Source organism: Sceloporus undulatus, chromosome 10 (genome assembly GCF_019175285.1).
Source record: "Sceloporus undulatus isolate JIND9_A2432 ecotype Alabama chromosome 10, SceUnd_v1.1, whole genome shotgun sequence".
NCBI classification, from domain to species: domain Eukaryota; kingdom Metazoa; phylum Chordata; class Lepidosauria; order Squamata; family Phrynosomatidae; genus Sceloporus; species Sceloporus undulatus.
The window spans coordinates 4869552-4882858 of NC_056531.1; the positions used below are offsets into that span (position 1 = coordinate 4869552).

Consider the following 13307-nt stretch of genomic DNA (forward strand, 5'->3'; position numbering starts at 1 on the left):
CTATATATATCTTCTCCAAGTGCCTAGCAAATTTGTCACAACAGGTAACCTGAGGGTTCTACTCCTATTCTCTTTGGGCCTGATCCCAGCAGGCTCCTCACCACTCGGAACAGCTCTTCTGGGAAGCCTGTTGAGGATACAATCGTAGATACCTACTGTGACTTTTATTTTGTCCAGCCTCGTTGCCACATAATAGGTAAAGAGGTTGGCAAAACAGTAACACTCGAAATGCTGTGCAGCAGAACTGTTAAAAGTGGTGAGAAGCCTGTTGGGATTAGGCCCCGGGTGGAAAAAAACATACCTTTCCAGAAGCCAGGCAAATATCTCTTGAGAACTTTATCTTTTTAAAAATCCTTTTCACCAATTTACCTGGCACTTACATTAAGCCAACTGGCCTGTAGTGCTCTGAATGTCACCTGTATCCCTTTATAAAATGTATTCTGACACTGGATGCTTTCCAGTCCTCTTGCACAGTGGCTATCTTTGAGACCAAGTTGCAATGCCCTAGCAACTGGCATTGAGTGGCATGTTGGTTTTGGATGTCCACTAGTTATCTGTATTGCCCAGGCTGGCCCCAGACGTAGGCAGAAAGAAGCACCGGCCTCAGGCAGCATTTTAGGTCTTGTGGAGGAGCAGCAAATTCTTAGTTACTTTATGTATTATTGCTGAGACAGTGAAAGGTGATTCTAGGATCTAGTGTCCTTGTGGGTAACCTTGGCTGGCTTTAGAACTTGGGGTGCCATTTTGTCCTCCACTTCCGTCAGCAAAATGTCTCGGGTTGGCCCTCCGTATCGCACAACTTAGGATTCACCTTTGGTTTGTATGGAACCCATCGCCATCTAGAGACGTGCCCACTTAAACAAAATTTGAGAAAAACAGAAACAGAATTGAACCGTTCGTATCAAATCTCTGGATACAAGGAAAAAGGGCTTCCAAAATAGAAACAAGAAGTGCCAAGCAGGGGGGAGAGGGAGAGAGAAGCTGTGAGAGTAAATTGCCAACAGATAAAACTGAAGTTAAAAATAGATTTGAGGAAGCAGATTAACTCCCCTTGGTCCATTGTCTCTCTGGCAGGTATTCCGCCTTCAGAATAAGCATTCCCTCTGCCTTGAAGCTGAGCAAAATTGCTACTTTGGCCAAGCAAAGAGTCCTACTGCTTAAATTGTTTCCCCTCCAATTGTTGACCACGTGAAAGAGGGGGAGACATGACTGCTGCTGTTTGACCACAGGCGATTCTGTGGCATTTTGCAGTCCTGGCCTGATTTCTTTTTATATGGTTACAGAAGCTCATTCAAACATAATCTGGAAATGGGTAAACCGAGAGAGTTTCTATTATACAGCTAAATATACGCCTAAGTCAGAGCTTCTTAAACTTGGATACAGATCGGCATTCAGCAAAGTTGCATTTTAGTGTGTGTGCGCACTAAGTACATAATTATATAATAATAATAATACATAATACTTAGTTACAACATATATAATAATATATAATATAAAGGAGGTACATAATACTTGCAAATTTTGTTGTCATCAGCAAGAAAGAGGGCCTCCACCAATCACAATGCCTTGTCATGGAAACAGTAAACTCCAACAAGATTTTATAGGGTTTTTTTGTGGGTTTTTCGGGCTCTGTGGCCATGTTCTTGAAGAGTTTATTCCTGACGTTTCGCCAGCATCTGTGGCTGGCATCTTCAGAGAATGCCGGCATGGAAGAGAGTGGGGTCACACAGTGTATATATACCCAACTCTCTTCCATGCCAGCATTCTCTGAAGATGCCAGCCACAGATGCAGGTGAAATGTCAGGAATAAACTCTTCTAGAACATGGTCACATTGCCCGAAAAACCCATAAAAAACTATGGATGCCGGCCATGAAAGCCTTTGACTTCACGTTGCAACAAGATTGTTTGCATTTCAGGGGGCAGTGAAATTGCTGGAGGCAATTCCTGCTTTAGGAATAAGAATTCCCTCCATGTGAGAAGGGAGTGGGGATGCATCTTCTAAGGTGATACTTATTGCAAAACATACATGCATGCATGGCCTAAAAGCAAACTGGAAGCTTTATCCAAGCTTTATTTTTAGCTTCTCAGTGGTGGCTTTTGCTCAGAAGCAGGCATGTGCATGGACCATTGATGAATGCATTTAATTATGTGAAACGGTAAACCTAGACACCACTACCTGTGATAACCCAACAGGGGACACCAGGTAGGGAATAGTTTGTTGTGAAGGAATGCATGGGTCCCCTCCTATCATCTTCTCTCCCGCAAACAAAAACTTCTCATACTCCCGTAAAGGAAAACACTTAATACTACCACTACAGATTGAAGACTTCAGTAGGAATGGATTGAACTGAAGCACGGCACCGTTGCTAAGAGTCATTCCAGTTGAATAATTCAGTAAGGGTGATCTTATTCCTCTCAAGCGATGGCTGTCTGAAGTCAAGTACATTGACATAGAGGTCTAACCTATGGCTACTTAAGAAGGGAAGGACTTTTTTTTCCCATGTTCTGGCTTTCAAATGCATTTACCCAAAGAGGTGGGTGAATGTCAGGAGATGACATTGGGTACACCAAGCAGCAGATGCTGGAGGTATCAGTGGCAGCCCTCTCACTTCTCCACCAAAACTCCCTGGCCATTTGTCTCTCCAAGAGGACAGAGCTTTGCGTCTCACCTGGCCTACGCAGTTGCCCCTAACTGCCTGTTGTCTCTGTATGTGGTGGAACATGATGCCCACTGCCACTGTTTGGAGGAAGTTCAATTGTCAGTTCAGATTGGCATCTGTACACGGAATGGAGGAAAGGGTGGTGTCTTGTCTTTTAAAAAATATTCATTTTCACATTTCTTTTTTTCTTTATCTGTCTGTACACATCAATACTTTCATGCACAAATTCATTTGTGCTAAAATTCAGCTTTTTGCAAAAACAATGGCTACATTCCCACTTACAGATAAATTGGTGTGCAATCCGAATCGATGGATCGATTTGACAGCGGAGCATGGTTCCCACTATATTTGCCCTGATCGCATTTCCCCCCACTACATTTGTCCCAGTCGCACCCACAAAACCCACAAAAACCTACAGATGCCGGCCGTGAAAGCCTTTGACTTCAAGTAAATAATAGATTGTCCTTTGCTTTGAGCGACAAAATGTCTTGGCTCAGCCAAGGTTGGGGGGTTTGAAATAGCATGTTTTGGAAAGAGCTAATTTTAGCTAATAGTTATGGTCACTGACAATTATGGGAACTGTAGTTTTTAAAAAAGCAACTTTTCTAAGCCATATGAAATTGGTAAACACCTTTCAGTTTACTTGGCTACAGGGAACCAATTAGGTAAATTTGTTGAGCATTCTAAAATTCCCACCCTTCATTTTCTCCCTGGAGAGTTTTAAATTGATTCATGATAATGGCTGGGCTATATTACATTGGTTTTAAAATCTCTCTTGGGGCATTTGCTTAGCTCTGGATGAATAGCAATTGATGTTCGAGACTTTAGTTAAAAAGAAAACCCTAGCATTTTAGGATTTGAAGGAACTTTTGAGATCTTTGGTCCAATCTTCTGCTCGGTGCAGCCATCTTGCAGCTACAGCACTCCTGACCTTCCACACTGCAACTTCAGTTGAAGAACACACTTATTTTTAATGCCACTGAAGGCTTTCCAGGGTAAACCACATGTTCTGTGAGAAAAGGACATGAGATGTGTACTGACACCTTTTCTTCTCCAGAACTTTTTAAAGCATTCAAGACTGGTCATATGTCAGATCACCTCTGACAGGCTGTTCCATAATTTGGGGGTGGCAGAAGAAAAGGTCCTCTAAGTAACTGCAGCCAGCCTAGTTCTCGCTGGCTGCAGTAAGTTTTCGCTAGAGGACCTAAGTGTATGCGGAGGATTATATGGGAGAAGGTGATCCCATAAGTAAGCTGGACCCAAGCCATGAAAGGCTTTAAAGATTATAACCAACGCCTTGTACTGTGCCTGGAAATTAATAGGCAGCCAGTAAAGGGACTTTAATATAGGTGTTATGTGATCACTCCTGGATCTTAAATTTTGTATTGAAGTGGCTACCTCTCGTTGATGAACAGGGGAAGAATTCTTTGGCACTCTCTGTTGAGTGTCACTTGTAGCTATTATTTCTGGTTGCAGCCAGATTCTATTTAAACCTCATAGGCAAACCAGCTGCTGTCAGCTTGTCTGCCATTGTCTTATCATGATCCTGGATATTTCATGCCTCCTTTGAGATGACATCAGAAGACGCTTCGAAGTACAGCCTTGTACAAGTGTTACATTTTTGTAAAGACTTCTGGGATTTCCTCTTGGGTGCATTCAGCCATCTGTAGTAGCACAGTAAATGTCGTTAACGTCTTCCACTTAAGAGAGGTGACAGATGATGCCCGAGGAATAAAGGCTTAACAGGCGCTTCTGGTATGTTCATACTGACTAAGTTTGCAGTCCTAAGCACACTCACTGGGGAGCAAGCCCCCTGCTATTTGTGTATGTGTGCCTGTTTAAGCAAACATGCTTTGGATGGTTTTGCAAAGCTGTTATCCTGTGCCCACTCATGTGGGACTAAATTCCATTTAAATAATTGAAACGTATACTTTTCCAGTTACAGCGTGGAAGGAGTCCTCCAGAAGTGGTTGCTGCAATGGTCCAAACTGATCTGGAAAGCAAATATCCTTGGTTAGTAAATGACCTGGGATCCTACCTTTTAGAATCTAAAAGGACTGTCCTTTGCCTCCTGGACCAGGTACCTGATCCTCCTCTTTCAAGAGATCTCCATGTCCTGTTCCAGCCAATGCCAGCAGGTCTCAGATACAGAAGATGTAGTCATGGGAGGGCAAATCCAAACACAAAGACCAAAATGGTGGTGCGGTGGTTAAATGCCGGTCCTGCAACCACAAGGTTGTGAGTTCAATCCCAGAGGGTACCAAGACCCACTCAGCCTTCCATCCTTTTGCGGGTCAGTAAAATTAGTACCCAGCTTGTTAGGGGAAATTGGCTTACACATTGTAAATCTTTTAGAGCAGCGGTTCTCAACCTGTGGGTTGTGACCCCTTTGGAGGTCGGACAACCCTTTCACATATTTCCGATGGTCTTAGGAACCGAGACACCACTCCTTTATGGTTGGGGGTCACCATAACATGAGGAACTGTAAGGGCCGTGGCATTAGGAAGGTTGAGAATCACTGGTTTAGAGAGTGCTTTGTTCAGTCTGAAGCAATCTAGAAAGGTAAATGCTAAACGCTATTGCTATTTAACACCATACAGTCCAAAAAAGGCAAATGGTCAGAGAAAGGGCAAGCCAAGTCTAAAGCAGACACACATTATCCCAGTTGCTCCCACCCCTTGCCGAAGACTAAGAATTATGAGCCTGATCTTCAAGATTCCCACTCAGGGCTCAGTTTAGGGTTGACAGGTCAGTACAAACAGAGAAAGAGGGAGACAAGAGAAACCAAGAATTAAAATAGAGAGGGCTCAAGGGCCTAACCAGAAATGAAAGAATAAAAATATTCATATCACATTTCACACTTACTGGTGCAATCGACATGCATCTCAGACTAAGAGAAAAATTACACAGGTGCTTCAGTTTAGGATCAGATACGAAAGATGGAAAAAGAATGGGACCATTCACGATAAAATGGAAAAAGCTATCAGGCAGCATGTGTATTTTATACAGTATTTTATTTGATGTTATAAGCCACCTCGATCCCCGGGGAGAGGCGGGGTGAAAATAAAACGCTTCCTGAAAATCTGCCTCTGGGGGATGGATTTGGAATGGAACGGGGACTTCCAGTTGTGCCGGCAGCGTTCTGGAGTGCAATAAAATGGGTAATAACACTGTTCCGTTCCCATCACGCCTCCTTTCATCCCATGCCAATAGCGTTCCTGGAGCCCCGTATGATAAGCTTACTAGTCTCCCCAGATCTCAGGGCACTGGCCTTTTTTAATTCAGTCGTCAAGGCAAGGAAGAAGAATCAACACTACTTTGCAAAGTGTGTGTATATATATTTTTCTTACTTGTGCAGTGTTAGTATGTCTGTGGACCTGTGGTTGACGTCATTCATCACTAAGATTCTTATTGAAGGCAGCGACAAGTAGTTTTAGCTGTTTTCTTCCCACTGTGAGAAAGTCTTTGAAAATCACATCGGTTTTTAAAGACTATCTGAAATTTTGGGGCTTATCCCGCACAAAATTCACATATGTTTGTTTTATCAACGAAAATGCATTTCCTGTTCAGGGAATTTCTTGGCAAATCACCTGTATGCAAAACTTGTGCAGAATAGTCCTGGACCATGAAGTTTCTGATCAGTCTAGGAGTCTTTTCATCAAGGTTTCTAGACCCTAGGAAAATACATTTTCTTCCAAGCAGTTTCCAAATATTTCCAAATATTCTTTCCAAACCTAGTGTTTAATATGTCATGCTTAATAAGAATGACAGGGGCTGTACCCCATGATATCACATGGAACTGCCCTTATGGGATCATCAAAGGCCAGCTTAGGATTCAGGTTTTAGCACTGAAATCTCAGGTCCTGGGATGATCCTGAGTAGCAGCCCTACCTCTGGCCTAGACAAGCTTTTTAGCTATGGGCTTTCTCTGGTAGTATGTTTTGACTCAACCTGTCTCTCTCATTCTCTATCTCTCGTTTAACTGTCGGGTAGATTTCCCCGAATCTTGGGGGCAGGAGATTTGCCACCTTCTCCTCTGACGATTCAGGATCTTTTGGGAGGACCTGTAGATTCCTCAGCTCAGCTTGGTCTTCTGTGTTCTCTTGGCCAGGACCAGAATATTCTATGAAAGGGATTCCTCATGTATAGGCATGGCATCTTTCAGGTTCCTTCAGAGTGTACCACGAATGGATTCAGTCATGGTGGAACCACCTGAATAGACAGTCCTAGGACATAGCCTGATCCCAAGAACTCAGAAAGAGAAAAGTTTGAAAGCCAGGTTGTAAGAGCGCAAAAGTAATATTCAAGCTGCCAATGACAGACTGATGAAAAACAAGAACTAATACTGATATTGAACATCAAAATGGTGCTTCTCCAGAAGAAGCAGGTACCTCTAAAGGCATTGCTAGGAAATTCAGTCCGAGAAATAATAAAGAAGTGGGACTTCATTCTGAACTCAGACAAAATTGAGGTCAGTCTTAATAAAAAATGGGAAGGAGAACAGGAGATAATCAGATGTAGAGACAGGCCTGAACAAGCAGAGAACTGAGTGTGTGCATTGGGAAAAGGTCTTCAGACTCTAGGAAAATAAACAAGGCATGGATGAAAGGGGCGGGGGGAGTTGTCATGAGTTGGAATCTGAATGTTATGTACTTATGTGTACTCTGGGTATTAAAATACCAATATCATCCAGACTCTGCACCAAGAGAAACCGAGTGGCACAATGCACATGCACCATCTATCTTGCTTGGTGTTCTTTCTTCCCTACATTGATTACATTAATTAACAGATACTCCTCTTCCATTCTGTTTTTTTTAACGCAATTCCAAATTCTGGGACCTACTTTTAAAGCCTTGAATAATTTGGGCGTAAAAGACTTGAAAAAGCGCTTGCCTGTAGATGACGGCTTGTAAGATGTTCCAGCAGGAAGCCCTGCTCTTTGAGACTTGTGGCTCGGGGTTATAAATGAGACAGCCTTCTCAAAAGTAGCTCCTCTGCTGTCAAACACTCTTCCCATGGTGGATCTTTTGGTGTCTATTTTTAAAAAATCTTTCAGGCATCACACAAAATTTATGAATGATTTTTATATTCCACTTTTCTTCCAATGAGTTCAAGGCAATGTACCTTAACTCTTCACCTTCCTACTTTATCAGCACAACAACCCCATCATGTAGAGCAGGCTGAGAGAGACCAAGGGACTCTACAGACCAGCACTTTGTGCTGGCCTGTGTATGGGGTGAGGACTGAGCATCCGCACGCTCCAAGCCCTTACTCTGCCACCCAGGCACCATTTTGGCACACACCCTTCTAGGCAATGCATGCCATGATGATGCACCTTCACCACAGCACCCAAACAGCACAGCCCAGAAGGGGCACTATGATGCTGCCTTGTGGCGCTTATGATGCCCTTTCCAGGGAGTGCATCAGTGCCGCTACATGAGATTGCTGCAGCACTAATCGGGGGGAAAAGTGGCAGCTGCATGTCGCCCATCTATGTTGCCCCAAATTGACTAGCTTAGCTCATAGGGTGAGTTTCAAAGCCTTGTGTTGTGTTCCTTCAAGTCATTTCTGACTTAGGACGATGGTACGGCAACCCTATCACAAGTTAGTTTGTTTTTTGGCAAGATATACTCAGAGAGGGTTTGTCATTGCCTTCCCCTGAAGCTGAGTGCATGTGACTTGCCCAAGGTCACCCAGGTGGGAAACATACCGCCAAAATGTAGCGTGGCGGCAGCGATTCTAGGGTTAGGGAGCGCGCACCATTCACATGTTCCCTAATCCTAGTACGTCCTCCGTACGTCAAAATGGTGGCACCCTGTCTACATGGGTGCCGCCATTTTGACGTGATGGCTGTGCCACGTCCAAACGGTACGGCACGCCCATGTCATACTGGCACCGCCACAGGGTGCTTGTGGCGCCCTTTCAGTGGTGCTGAAAGGAGCTCCGAAACAGAGCTCTTTTCGTTGTGCGTATTGCTGGCACAGCCTTTACACAGCCACGCTGGCAATTCGGAAGAGAAAGGAACCAAGCGGCCCCTTTCTCTCTTTCCCCGCCACTGTCGGGGTGTCCTAGGGCATGAAGCCCCAAGGACACCCCTTTCCAGGTCGCAGGGAAGCGACATTTTGCCGCTTTCCTGAGGCCTGGAAAAGCGGAGGATCAGATCCTCTGGGGCTGCTGCTGTGGCCGCTCAGGCCCCAATCCGTCAGGGAAAGGGTCAGGTGCAGGCCACCCCAAAGGGGTGGTCTGTATCCCGCCCCAGTGGATTTCATGGCTGAGCTGGGAACTGAACCCTGGTCTCCAGAGATGTAGTCCAACACTCAAACCGCTACATCATGCTGGCTTCATAGCTCAGTAGGAGCTCCCAAATCCCAGTCACACATTCTAACCATTGTTGCTCTTTTCCTCTTTTTAAAGAAAGTTTCATGGCCAGCTGAAATTGGTTTTATGCTCTGTGATTCACATGATAGTGGATCACTTTCAATGGTTAATGACTTTTAACAGTCATCCTGGAAATTGTTTTGCTTTAAAATCCCTTAAAACATGGAAAGGAATGTAGGGCAATGCAGACCAAGAAAATATCACCCCAAAACACAGGGAAGCTAGCTCCTAAGCTTTCCTTAGATACTTTTCCTATGTAGAGTATATCTTTAGATCTATAAAGATTCTAAAAACTGAGGCTTCATTCCCACTTACAAATAAATTGGATCGATTCGGCAGTGGAGTGTGGTTCACACTACATTTACCCTGATCGCACCTTTTCCACTTATGAATCGATTCAAAATGGATCCGCTCCAGCCGTTCAAAGGGCAAATTTAAATTGATTCTGATCGGCATCTGGTTCACACTTGCACAGAATTGATTTATCCAAAAAGACAGGGAGAAAATCAGCGTCAAAAAGTTGCGGGTTAAATGAGTCTAGTGCATGCCCTCCCTCTCTGAATTGTTTCAGCAATTCGGTTCAAGTGGAAACCAGGGTCATTTGAACCGCGTCAAACCAATTTGCAATCCGGTTTAAAAGGTAGTGGGAATCAGGCCTGAGATAGTCAGGAACTGGGACCTGATGCCTAATTTGTTACATTTTGTGTTTTTCTTGCATTCCCACTGAATTCTGGTCTACATGAGTAACGCTCACTATGCATGAGCCAAAAGGACACGTGTCCCATATGATAGCTGGAGAAAGAGAACTGGCTTATGAGTAATTCTGGCCAATACACTAGTTACCTTACTTAGCGATTACTCATCGAAGGTGCACTGTAAGGAAAAAACCCGACACTTTTGGAAAAAAAAATGTTCTGGAAAGGAGATAAGAGAAGCTCATTTCCCTTCTGCCCCCTTTCTAACCTTTATCCTCCTCCTCTCCAGCTGGTTTCTTTGCATATTAACTTTTCCGAATTGTACCTCATTATTGAGAGTGATCCATTTTGACAGATGGGATAGTCAAAATACTGCAGGCTATCATTTCAAAGTTAAAGGTCAGTCCGTCGCCACAGTCGCATCTACCTACAGAATAGCTTTACTTCCTATTGGGATTCCCTAGGGAACATCAGGTAGGGAAGGATTTATCCCGTGAAAGTAAATTAATATTAAGGTACATGCAGAGATGGAGAGGGAGAGAGAGAGATAGTATAATTTGCACTACCCTCAGTTTTCCGCCTCAGTAGAACTTGCCGACCATGTTTAATATTATTCCAGGCGGAAGCCAACGTTTGGATAATGAAGATGATTTAGCAGCAGCATATTAGCAATTAACATATGCCACAAAATATAGCCTCCTCGATGAAATAGGATTTCAGATCCTTCCTCTAGGTCTAGCACATGGTGCAAAGGAAGACGAGAAAGTCTCCCAGCTGTAAACCTTGAGTAGGCTGGAGATTTTGTAAGGAGAAGGGAACTGGTGTGAAGCAGTAAGAAGGGATAGGGAAAAAGGAAAGAAAGAAAGGGAACCAAAGGTGTTGAATACCCAGATACTTCACTCAAGCGCTAGTATGCTGTGTTGTAACACGAACAAGGCAGTGCCTCGTAGCTCTCATTGTATGTGTGGAAAAATGCACAGGAGTCTTCCCTTGGGGTTCCTGACAGCCAGAAATAGCTGCGTTCACAAGACTGTTATTCAGAACTAAGGATGGGACAATTTGTCAGTTTCTGTTTCTCCTCTCTTGTTTTCTAAATAATTAGGTTCTTTCTCTCCAAGAACATGAAGAAATTTGCAAATGTCAGTAAATGCTTCAATATGATTTTTTTCCTCCATTTGTATGGTCACATTCAGTTGGTACAGCTATTGTTACACATTATGCCCAGTAAAGAGGATTATTAGACTTTGATGCGTAAGACGAGAAAGCTATTTGTTGTCAAAATCTTCACCCATAGTTATGAAAGCATAATGGGCAGGTAGGGTTGTGGCCTGGATCTTGGAAAAAGCCAAACTGCAAACTGGTAATCAACTCACTCCCCGCACCCTCACTGACCAGGGGTGCATCTGCACTGCAGAAATAATCCAGTTTGACACCACTTTTAACTGCCATGGGTCAATGCTATTGATTTCTGGGAATTATAGTTTGTTGGGGTACCAGAGTGAAGTGCCCCAACAACTACAAACCCAAAATTCCACAGCATCGAGCAATGGAAGTTTAAAGTGATGTCAGACCAGATTATTTCTGCAATATGGGTCTCATTCCCACTATCTTGTAAACCGGATCGTGATTTGTTCGAACTGGTTCAAACAACCCTGGTTCCCACTTAATCCGAATCGCTGAAGCAATTTCGGAAGGGGGGCCATGCTCTAGACCCATTTAACACGCATCTTTTTGACACCGATTTTTTCCTCTTCTTTTTTGATTAATCGAACCTGCAATCGATTTAAATTTGCCCGTTGTCCGACTGGAATGAGTCCATTTTGAATCGATTAATGCCTGAACGTGAACCACAAGTGGATTATTTTAGAGGGGAAAATGCGATTGGGGTAAATGTAGTGGGAACCACACTCTGCTGTTGAATCGATCCATTGATTCAGATCGCACACCGATTTATCTGTAAGTGGGAATGGGACTGTAGATGCAGCCAAAGAAATGGTTACTTGAGGAAATCAATCAGGGCTTAACCATCTTGTCTCCCTCCATTGGTGGAGACATGTCAAACTAGCTCAGACTGGTACACCCTTCTCCCCATTGTGAGGTATCCTGTAGCCTTCTGGATTTCAAACAGGTAAATATCTATATTTACTTGGCTTTTTGTCTGGTGTATGCAACCCATTGTCTCTACTGCTCAGACCAATTAAGAGCCATTACCAGAACATAAAGGGTATGAAACCTCTCCCCTTTTGCAAGCAGGTGTTTAGGTCATGTTTGACCCCCCCCTACTAGAGATGGTCCCTTCACCCTTAGGAGACCACCACTCTAGTATGGAAGACCTTTAATATAGAGAGACAGACAGAGAGAATCTCTCCCTTTTACCTGCCCCAGTCTCCAGTCATCATCTTCACTTGGGGGGGGGGGGTGGTGGTGGTGGTGAGAAAGTCTATGTGTGTTTTATCTTGTAGCCCATTCAGTTTAGCTCTAGCCCCCTTAGATTGGTTAGCAGAAGGGTTTTTAGCCTCAGTGTGGTCTTTCCCACCCGTTTCCATTCATTTTAGATCAACTGAATTTTGATCAAAATTCTTTGACAAAACTTTGATTTCTTTGACAAAAATGTAGCAATATTCACAAACTGCTCCATATTTGAGATGGACAAAAACTGATATTAAAACCATACTGAATGTGGCAGAAACCAAAATGGAGAGTTTTGTTCAACTTGATCTAGCAGTTTTGAGTGCCGAATGGTTCATCCATGTGTATTAAACCACAGGGTTCTTGGCATGGGCTGACCCCCCCCCCCCCAGCTCTGCCCTGTTTCAGAACCTACCTGTTCAGAAGACACATGGAGGAAAATGGACTCAAGCCCCTCTGAACAAATCTTGCCAACAAAACCACCAGAAGTGTCCATTTTGTTTCGCATCTGTCCCAGAGAGGGCTATTTTCAGGAACGATTCTGAACAGTTCTTGAAAATCGCCCTCTCTGGGACAGATGTGGAACAGAACAGGCACTTCTGGCAGCATCGGCGGTGTTCCTGTGTGTGCTAAAACAGGTGATAGTCCCGTTCCGTTCCCATCCTGCTGCCTTTCATTCTGCGCCAGGACCATTCCCAGAACTCCATGCGATAAGCTGCCTTGATACATCTTGGATATCCCTTCTGGTGTTGGATACCACCATTATGTCATCTTACAGAAATGTTCTCTATGATTGTAACACAGAGCAAATTTAAACCCTCCTTCCACATATTTTCCCATTGTTCCACCTGTATATTATATATATTATGTATTCTCAGCCCATTTCACTGTACATTCTTTGACCTGGTCTTCTTCTGTTTCCGTCGTCAAAAGTCACGTATGCATTTTAGCAATTACGTGATCATCCTTTAGAGAACAATTGTAATTCCAATTCTGATTTTACCATTTCGAGACTGTATGCTCTCTTGTCCGCTTTAAATCTCTCAAACAACTGTCTACAAAAGATGTTCTCACCTCTCCAAACACCCAGAGGAAGAGTGTATGGTAACTGCATATATGCTAAGAAAGAGTAGGTGAACAAGAAGTGGCTGGAAGTAGGGCGAG

At 43.7% G+C, this 13307-nt stretch overlaps 1 protein-coding gene across 2 annotated transcripts in view; it reads left to right on the top strand.

Annotated features, from left to right (window-relative positions):
• Nucleotides 1-13307, top strand: part of TMEM132B (transmembrane protein 132B) — a 368667-nt gene that overhangs the window by 277496 nt on the left and 77864 nt on the right. The gene's annotated exons all lie outside the window — the stretch shown is intronic.